We start from the raw sequence: 15,315 nt of genomic DNA, 5'->3' as shown, positions 1-15,315 counted from the left end.
AGGAAACTTTGCTCGTATCCATCCAGAGACACACTCAAATCAGCTTATAGCAGCACCATTTATACTACAAGAAAACAGACAAAACAAACAAAGAAACAAAAGCCAAAATGGCCAACCAGAGGTAGATTGTTAAGTTGTGGTATACTGACAAAATGGAATATTTAGTATCAGAATATTTCATCAGATCAGCAAACTTCCTGTAGATGGTCAGATAAATATTTTTGGCTTTGCAGGCCATGTGGTTACAACACCTGAGTGCTATCATTTTGACGTGGAGATGCTATAGTGAATACTAAACTGTTATGTGGGGGAACAGAGAAAAAGAGAAGAAAAAACTCCAGGAATTTCTTCCACTGTCTCTGAGTCTCTGGTAGAGGTCCCTTTCTTCCCTGCCAGCCCAAACTGGAGGATTTCTTCTGCATCTCACTGTATCCACTCCATGATGCTCACTTCCAAGTTTCGGGCTGTGTTGAGTTAGGATAGGAACACAAGACCGACTAAATGTAAACTCACTTTTTCGAGTGGATTTCAGGTTCTCTAGCATTTCCCCTGACAGGCTCACATCTACTTTTCAGAGTTTCCAGTAGCTGTCTTTGCAGCCTCTCCAGATTTTATTTTGGCTGAATTATTGAGAAATAAAGAGAAGCGTATCTCCCCCATCTCTAGAACCCGGAGGACATATTCTAATGTTGTATTTTTAAAAGACCAAAAAAGGAATAGGAGATTAAAAAATTCCCAATTATTGGATCTATTATCAGTATAAGCTCTCTTGATAATTCACAATCTGAATGGGTTTTCTAAGCATATTAAACAATGAGAAGTAGGGATTTGGCAACTTTGTGGTTGATTAATTAGGTCACTGTTCCTGTAAATTGTGAAAGTTCTTCTGACATGTGGGCGTTGTTTGTTTTGAGGCAAAAATGAAGGATTCCCCTAGTAAAACCTGGGTCCTTTTCAATTCCCACATGAATGCATAGATCTCTAGGATGTATCTAATTTTTAAAAAAATGTATTCAAAGGGGTCTTACTAAAAAATCAGTATAATTTTTTCCCTTGCTCTCAATTTCCTGTTTTCTCAGATTCATTTCATCATTGATGTTGTTAGTCAATGACCTGGAACATGCAAATTAAGTTAGGAAAAAATACATGAGGTTGCTGATTCTTATGGCTTGAATTTTATCCCTTCAAAATACATATGTTGATATCCTAACACCCAGCACCTCAGAATGTGATCCTTTTGGAAACGGGGTCATTGCAAATATATTTAGTGAAGATAAGGCCATACTGGAGTAGGCTGGGCCCAATCCAACACGACTGGTGTTCTTTTAGGAAGAAATGATTCAGACACAGATACCACACAGGGAGAACACCATGTGAAGATTGCGGCAACAGTGGGAATGATGCTTTTGCAAACTAAGTACTGCCAAAGATTGCTAGCAAACCACCAGAAACAGAGAGAAAGGCGTGAAACAGATTCCCTCTCATTGTGTCGAGAGGGTACCACCCTGTGGACGGCTTGAATTTGGGTGTCTGGACTGTAAGACAGTGTGGGTCTGTAGTTTGAGTCACCCCATCTGTGGTAGTTTGGTACAGCAGCCCCACAAATGAATACACTGAGAAATGTAACAATCGAAATATAAATTTTTAGAAATACATTTGTCTTTAAACAATTTAGAGGGTTTTTTTCTTTTTGGCCAGTGTAAAATATATTTTGGGAGTCATGCTAAATCCTATCAAAAATAATAACAGAGTAAAGATAAAAAATTATAGGTTAGCTATCTTAAAAGTAGATGTGCAAAGAAGGCTTCAGAGTTACTAGCAGGAAAATCCTAAGGTCTCAATGCTGCACTGTGCAAAAATAAAATGAAATACAAAGTTGGCTATACTCACACGTGTATCTACCCTGTGCAAAAGGAATGCTGGCAGGATGTGACTGGCCCTGCTATTAACTGTACCCAAAGTGGAGACAGACCACAGCTGGAGCTGGAGCAGGTTCAGTTTACACAGGGAATATGGCACAGGGGCTTACAAATGTCAGGAGTGGATGTGGGTTTGTGTGTTGGATTGGGGGGAAATTATAACAATTTAGGAAAATAAAGGCCAGAAGCAGTGGCCCAGATGGATGAGATAAAGGCTCTACATAGTAACGTTAAAAATGTTCTTGCAAACGCCGCTGGCTTTTATTCATCTTACTCTATTAAAAGGTGCATAAAGAAATCATAATAAAGACAAAATACCATCCACAATAGTGGTATGAGGGGCTCAGGGAAACCTCTCCCATGGAGAGATGTATATTAAGTTGGTAAAATTAGTGAAGACATCATTCAACATTATTGGGGGTCTAATCAAAGGATTATAACTAACTGACAGCCATACATAGCAAGCTAAAAACCACTTATTCTATGGAAACTAAGCAAGAACTAGAGACCAAAACAGAATACCCTACATCAACCATGACGGACACTAAGGTTCAGGAAACCAGTTACCGATGGCTGGAAGGCGCAGCTTGGCTAGAATGGCATCTTCCTAAATTCCTATGGCTACAAGAAACCCTACTTACTTTTGTTAAATTCTCTAACAATGGGAGCTATCAGGCAAATCATCAGGTCCCTTTTAACCTAGATTGTCAAGCCAGGTCCCTGCAGCTCTGAACGGACAGAGGACCGGCCCCACCAATGCTCTTTCCTGAAAAGCAACTGCAGACCTTTAGACAATTTCAGCAGCTTAGAGAGACCACATACAAACTGTCTTCATGTCCTATAGTTCACCCTTTTGAAATAAAGACGCAAATTCCACCTCACTTTAATGCTAACACCCACCCCAAAGGGAGCATGGGACATATGCTAACATTAACTTTATATGCTTCTAAGGACAATGCATTGTAAGTTTCTCATAAACACAGAAGTAAAATATATGACAAGCACAAGTGGTGAGGATGGAGAATCAGGGATGAGGAAAAGAGCTGTGCTAGCCTTGAAAAATAGGGAAGAAAGAAAAAGAACAGAAGTGAGGTTAGTGGATAATAAAATACAAACCTTAAGACATAAGCTGTGCACTTTGCAAGGGGCTGATCCTCTTCCTTAGAATCCAAACTATCTATTCCAAATGCTGGGCACATGGCCCAGCAGTTAGGTAGCAATGAAAAGCAACGTCCAGAGACGCAAATAAACAGAATGCAGGAGCACTCTGTGTATGACTGGTTTAACCTGCACAGCTTTCCTATCCTAGATGACATGGGTGCAAAGGAAGAAATGAGCATCCATTGAGAGAAATTGCAATGACATGTATTCTTGATTCCTAGTAAGGAGAGGGAGATGGGATAACAGAATAAGAATGTTTGAAAGTCACAGCTGGTAGATTTGCTGGGAGGGAATTCTGTTTTAACACTTCTCCTAGTACTGGTGCTACTGATGTTGCTGTGACCGCTGCCAACAGCTACCGTGGACTGAGTGCTTGCTGCTTGCGGGCTGTCTGCTTTCACATGGGCTGCCTCACCAAGGCCTCATGAGGATCCCGTGAGGAAGTTCGTGTTAACCCATTTTACACACGTGGAACCCGAGGCTTTCAGAGTCTAATTGTGCTGCTCAGCTTATTTGCTTGGTGCTGTGACACGGGTCTCACCTTGCCTGCCTCTTCTGCAGTTTGTGCTGTCACTGTGCTGGGTGGGAGGGGACAGAGAAGATTAGGCTTGGCGTGGGGGCACCAAGGACAGAGAGTAGCTCTGGCGGGGGATACTGAAAAAGTACAGGATACATCCTGTGGCGTTCAGGGAGGTGGCATCCTTGCTGGTACAGGGATGAGAAAAGCACACAGTAATTAGTAGAAGGCACCAGCACAGCACAGAGGAAGTATCGTTGAAAAACCTCTGAGGCTGAATAAAGGCTCATGAGGGAAGCAGCAGGCAATAAGTAGCAAAATTGAGCTGGGGCTGGACGTGTGGATGTGGGAGAGGTCTGCAGATGCCACATTCAAGGCTGTTGTGTGCACTGTGAGTGCTGGGGTCTAAATGTTTGTGGCCCCCACAAATTCATATATTGAAACCTGTTCACCAATGCGATGGTGTCAGCAGGTGGGGCCTTTGGGAGGTTATCAGGTCATGAGGCTGAAGCCCCCGTGATGGGATCAGTGTCCTTATCATAGGCGCCCCAGAGACATCCCTCAGTCCTTTCATCACATGTGGACACAGACCCCTCTGTGAATGGGGAAGTGGGCCCATGCTGGACACTGAACCTGCTGATGCTTCAGTGACCTCTGGGCAGTGAGGGAAGAAGTGGACACTGCAGGGTCTCTTAAGGCCCAGGCCCAGGGTCTCGAACAGCATATCTGCTGTGTTTTGTTGGTCAAAGCAGGTCATATAGCCTGCCCAGCTGGAGTGAGGCAGAATCCACCTTTGGCAGAATGAAGGATAAACTCACATGACATGCACACCAGGACAAGGAGAATGTATGGCTATTTCTCAGCCCACACAGATATCCTATGCGTGACACACCCAGCCATTGAGCCCACTTCAGAGTGCAGAGGGCCAGCGAAGGGCAGGGCCTTATCATCACTCACTCCAAGCAGAGACCACCTTCATACCCGCTTCAGATCCAGCACGGTTCATGTCTTTGGGTCTCTCTAAGAGAACCCTTTCCCTAACACTAGAAAGACGAAGGAGGCTTGCTCAGTTTCCACTGCAAATAAAAGAACGACACCAAATTGGCCTTTCCCTCCGTGGGCACAGACCAATCCCATTTGGAAATGCACTGCCCTCAATCCTGGGCAGGACTGTCAGCCTATGGAAGGTCTGGCCCAGGAGGCATCTTGTTCCTTACCATGGCCTTTGTGTGGGGTAGGCAAAGACATTCCCTGTGCTAGAACTAACAGAAGATAGCATGCTGTGAGTCCATGCAGATGGAAGTTGCTTTCCCCGTCCCCAGATCTGCACGATTTCCCCATTGTCTTAGTCCCTTTGGACTGCTGTAACGAAACGCCATAAACTGGAGTAAGATCAATCAGTGCAACTCGTATCTGTGGAATTGATGTGGTGTGTATGCCTTCTGCTAGATGCCAGGAGCAATGGCCACACTGTGAACCTTAAAAGAGTTCCGTGAGCGGGTGAAATGGAGCTACACACAAATCAGCCTGACTCGAGGTACAAGTGGGATGCATACTATAGCGAGGAAGAGCTGACATGTGAGAGACGCAGAGACGTGTCCCAGGCTACGGGGAAGAGACGCTTCAGACCTAGTCATCCCACTCACTCACACGTGTAAAAATTGGTCAGTCTGTTTTTATGTGTGTGTGACATTCCATGAATGTATTTTGTACTGGTTGTTGAGTTGATGCTGTCCTGGAACTGCTGTGCCCACAGGCCTCTTCAGAAACTCCTTCCAGTTGGGTCACTTCGACCTTTGTCTGGACCCACAATCCTCATCAAGTCGAGGGGGCAGAGAGTGGGGCTGGGCCGGGAGCTGCTGTCCAGCAACAGCTCCCTGGAGGTCACCACCCCAAATGGGGTGCAGCCTGCACAGGACGCAGGAGCGGACCCATTGCCATGCCTCAGTGTGAGCCCTCAAAATAAGTGTCAGACACCCACACACGGGTGCACACATGCACAGAAAGTTCTAGACGAACCCACGAGGCAGTGTGAGCCTGAGAAACAAAATTGCGAAGAGGAGAACAGAGGGAAAGTCATGGGCAATGACGGAAGGAGCGGAGCCAGGAAGGGTGGAGGTGTTAGAGCCGGTACGAGGAGGCAGCCGAGCCTCACGCGTCAGGGTCGGCACCAGGGCGGTCTGCCAGAGGGCTCGTCAGCGTGGCCCAGCTCCTCCGTGGGCTCCTGAAATGCTGTGGGGCAGGAGCTGCCCGTCAGAGCTTCATCTCCTGTTATGACCGTGTCTACATTTTCTGCTCCTTAAAGCCACTGTCACACGGTTTCCAGACTCTCAGGCGATGGCTCAGTCTCGCCCCGCTGGGCTCCTGTGTGCCCTGTCCTCCGCCCGCAGTGTGAAGTCCGAGGGTTTAGTGGGGCCCAGCAGGCTCTCCTCCCTGTGCCTGGGGTCCAGGGCACAGCAAGCTCCTGTGTACAGGAGAAATTCTGATTCACCCCATGATGTGGAGGCCAAGACTCCATAAGCTTCCTTCATCAAAAATTTATTTTATTTTTAAGCAAATAGACACTCACATAGTTGAAAACTATAAAGTATTAAGGGATTTTGAAAAATCTGCTTCCCCGTTTTAGATTCAGCCATCTATTTCTGTCCTCCTCCCTCAATTTCTTGTTTATTCTTGTACAGCATTTTGCACATATATTTGTCAATATGGATGTATATTATTTTCTTTCGTGTTATACAAACATTTACATACAATGCAGGCTGAACCCAACGTTCATGCGCATTCTGTGCACCCGTGACTCCCAGTACTCCTCCCTCTGAAGGGTGACACATAGTGAGTGGGCAAATGCCTCCAGCACAGTATCCATCATCTTTCCAGAAAGATATTAGAAGAAAAAAAATACAAGTTACAATGGCTGACAAAATAAAATCAAGAAATAACTTTGAGAGAAGGAAAGCTAAATATATCTCTCATTTCAAAGAGAAAACACTTTAGGCTTTCTAAAATGTAAGATACATGCGAGTTTGTGATTTACATTTTTTTTTAACTCAGAAAAATAACACGAAAGAAATTTATGGTTTAGAATTGAAACAAAGGCCTTAAGGGCAACAGGGCCAAGAATAGAATTTGCTAGGTTTTCCAACAGGTACAGTGCCTGGCATTTAATAGGTATTCAGTCGAGGTTTTGATGAAATCATACGTGCATGAATGAATGGTGGGCCCAGGGGCTTTGACTTAGGAGAGAGCCAGCCCTAGCAGCATAGAAATCGTGAAACATCAGTAGCACCCAAAGAAAGATACTACTAAACCATTTTGTAATTCTAATGCAACACTTTCCTAATCTGTATTAAAAATCATTTTAAAGGAATAATAATGAGATTTGAGTTGTGATTTAATCGACTCAAACCTCCCTTAAAATTCACATAAGAACATGTATGTGAGTTGAGAATGATCTCCACTGTGTTAGTCTCTAGCTGCTTTTGTGAATGTGATTCTACAGCATGAGAGAGGAAAGAATGAAGGCCAGTGTTGCATCAGCCTGAGACAAGGCAGGCCATCAAATGAGGGCCCCATTCTTCGCTCAGAGGGATCAACCCATGCATGGCCCCGGAAGCACACAAGAGAACATACTGCCCTTAGACAATAATCAAAGAGCTGGGAATAGCGAGACAGAGCAGGGACGTCTCCTGGAGGCCTGCTACTCCTGGAAATACAGGAAAACCCCTAGTTCCTCCAAGGGGAATCCCAGGCCCTAGCTATCCCTGAGAAGTTAAAAAGCAACGTGATAAGCAGAAGGCGATCGAAGCCTTAAACAATAGCCAAGGAAGTTAAAGTCAGGAGATGTTCCTATAGACATTAAAGATGACATGGGAGCACATATCCCTGAGTTGTTTTTCAGAAACCCAGAGCTCCACCAAAGGCATCTGCTGGCACAGAGACCTCAGGTCAGGGGGACCGGACTGCATTCCAGTGATGGTTCTTTGTTGTTAATTCCTTCCTGAGGGCCCCAGAGGAAGTCATGCTCACAGGTCAGACCTAACATTCTTCTCTGCTGACCCTAAGACTTTAGACAAAGCTTCCCTCTTTAATCAACCGCAAATCAGAAAATCTTTGAATCTACCTATGACATGTAAACCCCACTTCAAAATGTCCCACCTTTTCAGTTCAAACCAGTAGTTAACCTCCACATGTTGATTTGCGATTTTGCCTGTAACTTCTACTCTCCTGAAATTTACCCCTGCCATAAAAAACCCTTGCCTGGAAGCCACTGGGGCGTGAAGCGTGAGCTGCCCGATTCTCTTTGCTTGTGCCCTATAAGAAATGCCTCACTTTTTCTTGCTGCAAATCCCAATGTCAGTGTTTGGCTTTGTTACCGCAGATGGGCAGACCCAAGTTCACTTCAGTACCAGTAAAGCAGGTGCTCTGGAGGATGACTGGGACTGTGGACCAGGCCCAAGTCCTCCTTAGGTCTGTGCCAACATAGTTCCCTGACTTACTCCGACTTCCCAGCCAGCCACAGGCCACTCAGGGTTCAACCCCAGCAGGGCCAAGAAAAGTTTCCAGTTTGTTTCCTTCCCCAGGCTTTTCCTGTCCCTTGAAGAGCTATGTGATAACCATCTCACGTAGGGCCTGCTGCAGGGCACCGTCTGGCCCCGTGACCTACACACATGTAGCCAGTCTCAGGACCCAGGCTTCAGTATTAGCAGATATGGAAAATCAATTAAAAAAAACAAACCCCTATTCCCTTCACTTGATCAAGGATCCAAAATACTTGGGTCCATTTCCACATGCCAGCCACGTGTTCAGGCCCCACAGAGAGCTGAAAATGTGATGGTGGGAAATCTCAGTTGCTCCAGTCTCCACAACAATTCAGGAATCCCGAAGACGGCCTGGGTGGCACTGACCGCCCCTTCCCAGCCGCAGACCACCCTGGCGCCTCGCCTGAGGCTTCAGGACCCCTCTCGGCGCCTGGCTCAGCCTGCTACTGCTCTGTGCGCACTGGCTCTGCCTCGCCCGCCGTTGCCCCTGAGTTTCGTCTGTTCTCCTCTTTGTGGTTTTATTTCTCAGGCTCACACTGCCTCATGGGTTCTTCAAGAACTTTCCGTGCAAGTGCAGACACCTGCGTGTGGGTGTCTGGCACTTACTTTTAGGGTTCTCCCTGAGGCCTCAGAATGAGTCAGCTCGTCCAATCCCGTGGAGACTGCCCCCCGCCTGGAGTGGTGACCTGCAGGGAGCTGTTGCTGGACAGCTCCTCCGGGCTCAGCCACACTCTCCGCCCCCTTGACTGTGATGAGGACTGTGGGGTCCAGACATGAAGGTCAAAATGACCTGCATGCACGGAGTTCCTGGAGGGCCCTGTGGGCAGAGCAGGCCCAGCACATCGTTGACTCGATGCCAAATACAAGGTACATTTATGGAATGGCACAAAAATGAAAAGACTTAACATATTTGAGAAAAAGTCCAATACGATCTCTATTAACGTATTAGCAGAATCAAATTGGACTATTGAGAAATGAAGTCCCCTTTGACTGTGAACATCCTAGGATAAGAATGTTGATACTTGAAGAAATCAAACGCACAGGAGCCTCCCCATGTGTCTGCTTTGCTTGTTCCTTCCTAGAATAACTTGCCCCATGCATGCTTTAGACTGTCTTTTAGAGAGAAAATAATTACATATCCTTAGCATTTAACTCATATGAATGACATGACATTTCCCAAAAGTGAAATGTGGCTCAGTGTGTGGTATTTAGTCTATAGGGTATTGTACATCACGACTGGAAAATAACAAACGGTTTTCTTCTTGAGGGTTGACTAACTCAGTGTCCTTTTTTAGCACTGCCATAAGGTAGAGCTCTTTCGCTGAGAAATAAGTTGTTTTTACTGGGAGCGACGCACTGGTCTGCACCAATTTTACTGACGTTTTAATTGAAATTTTTCTTGTCATTAGTGCAGATTCACATGCAGCTGTAAAAAGAATACAGAAAACCCCTTTGACGTTGCTCATTTTCCCCAAGGACAACGTTTTGCGATGTTGTAATTTCACAACGAGGCTATTAACATTGATGTAATCCATCAGTATTATTCAGATTTCCCCGGTTTTACTGATACTCATTTGTGCGTGTTTCTTAGGCTGTACACAATGTTCTCACCAGTGTAGGTATGTGTGTCCACTGCGAGAGTACATACACCAAACAGTTCCCATACCACAAAGACCCCTTTTGTTCTTGTCCTCTTATAAATACACCTAGTTCCTTCTCCCAACTCCCTGGCAACCACAATCTTTTCTTCATTTCTAAAGTGTTTTCATTTAAAAGAATGTTATGGCTGGGCGTCCCAGCACTATGGGAGGCCGAGGCAGGCAGATCACGAGGTCAGGAGTTCAAGACCAGCCTGGCCAATATGGTGAAACCCCATCTCTACTACAAATACAAAAATTAGCTGGGTGTGGTGGTACACACCTATAGTCCCAGCTACTGGGGAGGCTGAGGCAGGAGAATCCCTTGAACCTGGGAAGCAGAGGTTGTAGTGAGTGGAGATTGTGCCACTGCACTCCAGCCTGGGGGACAGAGCAAGACTCTGTCTCAAAAAAAAAAAAAAAGGAGTTATATTATTGAAAAATACAGTATGTAAGCTTTTGGGATAGGCCTTTCTTCACAAAGCATAATTCCCTGGAGATGCAACCAAGGTGTTGTATGTATCAATAGTTTGTTCCATAATTCCAAGTAGCATTTCATGGCAATCTTAAAGAACAGCTTATCAGTTTACTGATTGAAGGTCATGTGGGCTGATTCTAGTTTTAGGTGACTACAGATAAATTTACTTTCATCTACAGGTTTTGGTATGAATATGATTTTTATTTTTCTGAGATAAATGCTAAGGAGTGCAATGGCTGGCTCACATAGTAATTGCATGTTTAGTTTTGCAAGAAACTGACAAACAAATTTTCATATGGGTTGTATGATTTATACTATCACCAGCACTGTGTGTGTTTATCCTTGTCAGTGTTCGATGGTGTTAGTGATTTTTTTCTTTCAGCCATTCCTATATGTATGCAGTGATTTCTCATTGTGGTTTTAATTTTCATTTCGTTGATGGCCAATGAGTTAAACATCTTTTCATCTTTTTGTCATTTTTACTATATGCTTTTTGGTGAAAAATATCTTCACGACTTTTGCTCATTTTCTAATTAGATTGATTGTATTACTCTGAGTTTTAAGAGCTCTTTGTATGTTCTAGATACTAATCCTTTGTCAAACATGTGGTTTGCAAACATTTTCTCTCAGTGTGTAGCTGTCTTTACATCCTTTTCACATGGGGGTTGACAGAGCAAAATTTTCCATTTAAATGAGGTCCAATTGATTGATTTTTCCTTTAGTGGATAGTGTTACTATGCTGAGTCTGAGAACTCAACCTAGTGACAGACTCCAAAGATCTTATGCTGTATTTGTTTTCTAAAACTTTTATGGATTTACATTTTAAATTTGAGTTTATGGTTCGTTTTGAGTGACTTTTTGTATAAGATGTGAGGTTGAGGTTGAGGTTCCTTTTTTTGCCTATGGACATCCCATTGATCCAGGGCCAGTGGTTGAAAGGCTGTACTTCCTTCATTGAATTGCTTTTGTACCTTTGCCAAAAATCAACTAAGTATATGCAGATATTATGTGTCAATTATAAATAAAATAAAACCTTAAAAAGCCAATCAAGGCCAGATACAGTGGCATGTGTCTGCAATCCCAGCACTTTGAGAGACTGAGGCAAGAGGATTGCTTGAGTCCAGGAGTTTGAGATTAGCCTGGACAACACGGCAAGAACCTGAGAGCCTGTCTGTACCAAAACAAACAAACAAAACAAAACAAAACAAAAAAAACCAGGCATGGTGGTGTGCGTGCCTGTAGTCCCAGCTACTCAGGAGGCTGAGAATGGAGGATCCCTTGACCCCTGGAGTTCTAGGCTGCAGTGAGCTATGATTACATCACTGCACTGCAGGCTGGGTGGCAGAGAAAGACTCCATCTCTTAAAAAGGTTCAATGGAGCTTACTTTTGTGGGTCTATTACTGAGTTTGCTATCTTATTCCATTGCTCTACGCGTCTGTCCTTCTGCCATATCCACACTATCACGATCAGTGTAGCTATACAGCAAGCTCTAACACAACGCATAGCAATTCCTCTCACTTTTTACTACTTGTTCAAGATTGCTTTAGTGATTTTAGGTTCTGTTCTTTTCATATAAATATTAGAATAAGCTGGACTGTATCTACAAATAACTTTTATAGGATTTTGATAGGTATTATGAAGACTATAGATCAGTTTGGTAAGAATATGTTGAGTCTTTCGGTCCATGAACAGAGTGTTTTTACATTTATTTAATACTTTGATTTCATTCATCAGCACTTTATGATTTTCATCATACAGATCTGTACATGCTTTGTTACATGCATATCTGAGTATATCACGTAACTTGAAGTGATGGTGAGTGGTATTTTTTAAAAAATTTTGGCTTCTATATGTTCCTTGCTATTATATAGACATGTGATTGACTTTAGTGGGTTGATCTTGTGTCCTGTGATGTGCTTAAAACATTTTAAAGTACTAGGAGTTTTTTGTTTATTTTTTGTATATTTCTGGAGATTTTCTGCATACACCACTGTGTCATTTGAAATAGGGACAGTTTTGTTTCTTTCTTTTCAATCTGTGTGCGTTTTATTTCTTTTTCTTGCTTTAGTACACTGGTTAGATCTTTCAGCACTATGTTGAATAAAAGTGATGAGAGTGGATGTCTTTTCCTTGTTCCTAGTCTAGGTGGAAAGTATTCGTTCTTTCACCATTAAGTATGATGTACACTGTAGTCTTTTAATAGATGTTCTTTGTCAAGTTGAGATAACTCCTGTTTGTTGATTTGCTGACCCCTGACATAAGTGATGCTTCTGGGGCGTTGGCATTTTCATTTTCTTCTCCTGGGTGGTGTTACACAGTGCTACACAAATTGTTGAACTTTGTACTATATCACCAATTGTGTATTTATATTTTCTGAACTTTTATGTATGTGTGCCATATGCCAATATAGATTTTTAAATGGCTGATAATTTTCTGGAATCAAATTTAACAAAAAGTATGCAAAGAATTCTAAAAGCTACCAAAGAGGAAAAAAAAATAACCAACAAAGTTGCAAGAATGAGTCTCTCATGAATAAGAGTGAACCAAAGAAGATAATGAAAGTCTATTTTTAAGATGCTGGAAAAAGTGTCCTTTTAAGCTAGAATTCTGTATTCATTAAAATTACATTCAAATGTAAGAGCAAATGATGACTTTTAGATCATCAAGAATTCAGAATTTTTATCCTGACAGACTCTCTCTGTGAAAATGAGCAGAAATTATATTTCAGCAAGAAAAAAATAACATGAGGAAGAAATAGAACACAAACAAATAATGAACAATGACGTTAGTGAGAGATACTTTTCCTTAAATGAGTTGCTTTTCAGTTTTACAATATAAATCTGGCAATAAAATGCCAGATTATAGCATGGGGGAGGTAGAGGTAGGGGAGTGATTTCATACTGAGACTGTTACCTTGTTTGGAAGGATATGGACATTGATTGTTTATTTTTTTCAAATATATATGCTAATAAATTATAGGCAACACCAAGGAAAGAAAGAGAATGTATAACCTTCAATCAGTAGTTCAAAACTGAATACGCAATTATGAAAAATAAAATAAGTCATGAATTAAAGTCTTTTATTTAATTCTAAAATGTACTCCTTTGTGCATATTTCTGTTTCCTTTCAAAGGATCCAATTATATGAAAACAGTACCTGCCATTGAAACTACTTCACAAGCAGTAATTTTCATTATTTTGAATGCAATAGCAAAATTCTTACCTGTTATCTGATTTTCATTTATTGAAATAGATTTCAAAAGATTCAAAATGAATTTCTGAATATAGTTTCTTTCACAAGTGAAAACTCTAAAATTAACGAGAACGCTACTAAAACCACTAAAGTTTGAATTTCAGAAATCAAAGGAGATCCTTTTGGCTTTTTGCTTTCTCCTGTATTGGTGCTGAAGTCAAGGGAAAAGACTGCAGAGTAAGCTGAAGAGGAGCTATTCAAATTGTCTAATGGCGGCGATAATTAATGACCTATCCTGTTATCTTACAAAGCTCGTATGGAGAGCAAGTCATATTAATAGCCATATTAACAAATTCCAAATGAAAACTTAAATATATTATCATTTGCATAGAGGAATAAAAAATGAGAACATAGGACCTCTTAAAGGAGCTATAATTTTTCTTTATAAATATTGAGAAAAATTGGTGAAACTGCTATATCCTACCACAAGTGGTATGTTAAATGCATTTATACAAGATAGCTACTTAATGGGATGATTAGGGTATATACATTTTTAACAGCAAAATGCTTTTATAATATAAGTGAAACTAATCACTTTGTAAAACAAGATATGTAGAAGAATTCCATATGTAAAAATATGTACTTTAATACAAAACTATATATCTCTATCCATATCTATAGAGAGGGAGGGAGGGGAAGACCTGAAGTATGAACATAAATGCAAACATATGGTGCTACATTTTTGGTGTTGCATTCTTTCGTTTAGTTTTTGATTTTCCTAATTTTCTAATCCAATTAAGATATATTGCCTGTGCACAAAAAAAAGAAAGGAGAGTATCCACTGAAAGAATAGTAAAAAAGACCATGACAACTATCTCTATCCAATCTCCCTTCAAAACACAAACACAAAACACACAACTATGTAGATCAACAAGAAAAAGAAATGCCCTTTCCCATCTCGCAAGATGGCGGGTGAAAGAGTTGAGAAGCCGGATACTAAAGAGAAGAAACCTGAAGCCAAGAAGGCTGATGCTGGTAGCAAAGTGAAAAAGGGTAACCTCGAGGCTAAAAAGCCCAAGAAGGGGAAGCCCCATTGCAGCCACAATCCTGTTCTTGTCAGAGGAATTGGCAGGTATTCCCGATCTGCCATGTATTCCAGAAAGGCCATGTACAAGAGGAAGTACTCAGCGGCTAAATCCAAGGTTGAAAAGAAAAAGAAGGAGAAGGTTCTTGCAACTGTTACAAAACCAGTTGGTGGTGACAAAAACGGCGGTACCCGGGTGGTTAAACTTTGCAAAATGCCTGGGTATTATCCTACCGAAGATGTGCCTTGAAAGCTGTTGAGCCATGGCAAAAACCCTTCAGTCAGCACGTGAGAAAACTGCGAGCCAGCATCACCCCCGGGACCATTCTGATCATCCTCACTGGAGCCACAGGGGCAAAAGGGTGGTTTTCCTGAAGCAGCTGGCTAGTGGCTTATTACTTGTGACTGGGCCTCTGGTCCTCAATCGAGTTCCTCTGCGAAGAAAGCACCAGAAATTTGTCATTGCCACCTCAACCAAAATTGATATCAGCAATGTAAAAATCCCAAAACGTCTTACTGATGCTTACTTCAAGAAGAAGAAGCTGCGAAAGCCCAGACACCAGGAAGGTGAGATCTTCGACACAGAAAAAGAGAAATACGAGATTACAGAGCGGCGCAAGATTGATCAGAAAGCTGTGGACTCACAAATTTTACCAAAAATCAAAGCTATTCCTCAGCTCCAGGGCTACCTGCGATCTGTGTTTGCCCTGACAAATGGAATTTATCCTCACAAATTGGTATTTTAAATGTCCTGATGATCTAATTAAATAACTGATTACCTTTAAAAA

At 42.3% G+C, this 15,315-nt stretch overlaps 1 pseudogene across 1 annotated transcript; it reads left to right on the top strand.

The window, feature by feature from the left end:
• Nucleotides 1-14,399: 14,399 nt before the first annotated feature.
• LOC108289150 lies at nt 14,400-15,315 on the top strand (annotated as a pseudogene). The gene has a single exon (XR_001819020.2). The product of XR_001819020.2 is annotated as a 60S ribosomal protein L6-like (transcript).

This window comes from Cebus imitator, unplaced genomic scaffold (assembly GCF_001604975.1).
Source record: "Cebus imitator isolate Cc_AM_T3 unplaced genomic scaffold, Cebus_imitator-1.0 Scaffold392, whole genome shotgun sequence".
Lineage (NCBI taxonomy): Eukaryota > Metazoa > Chordata > Mammalia > Primates > Cebidae > Cebus > Cebus imitator.
Note: the sequence above shows the minus strand (reverse complement) of the source record. Positions and strands in the feature narration are given on the sequence as shown.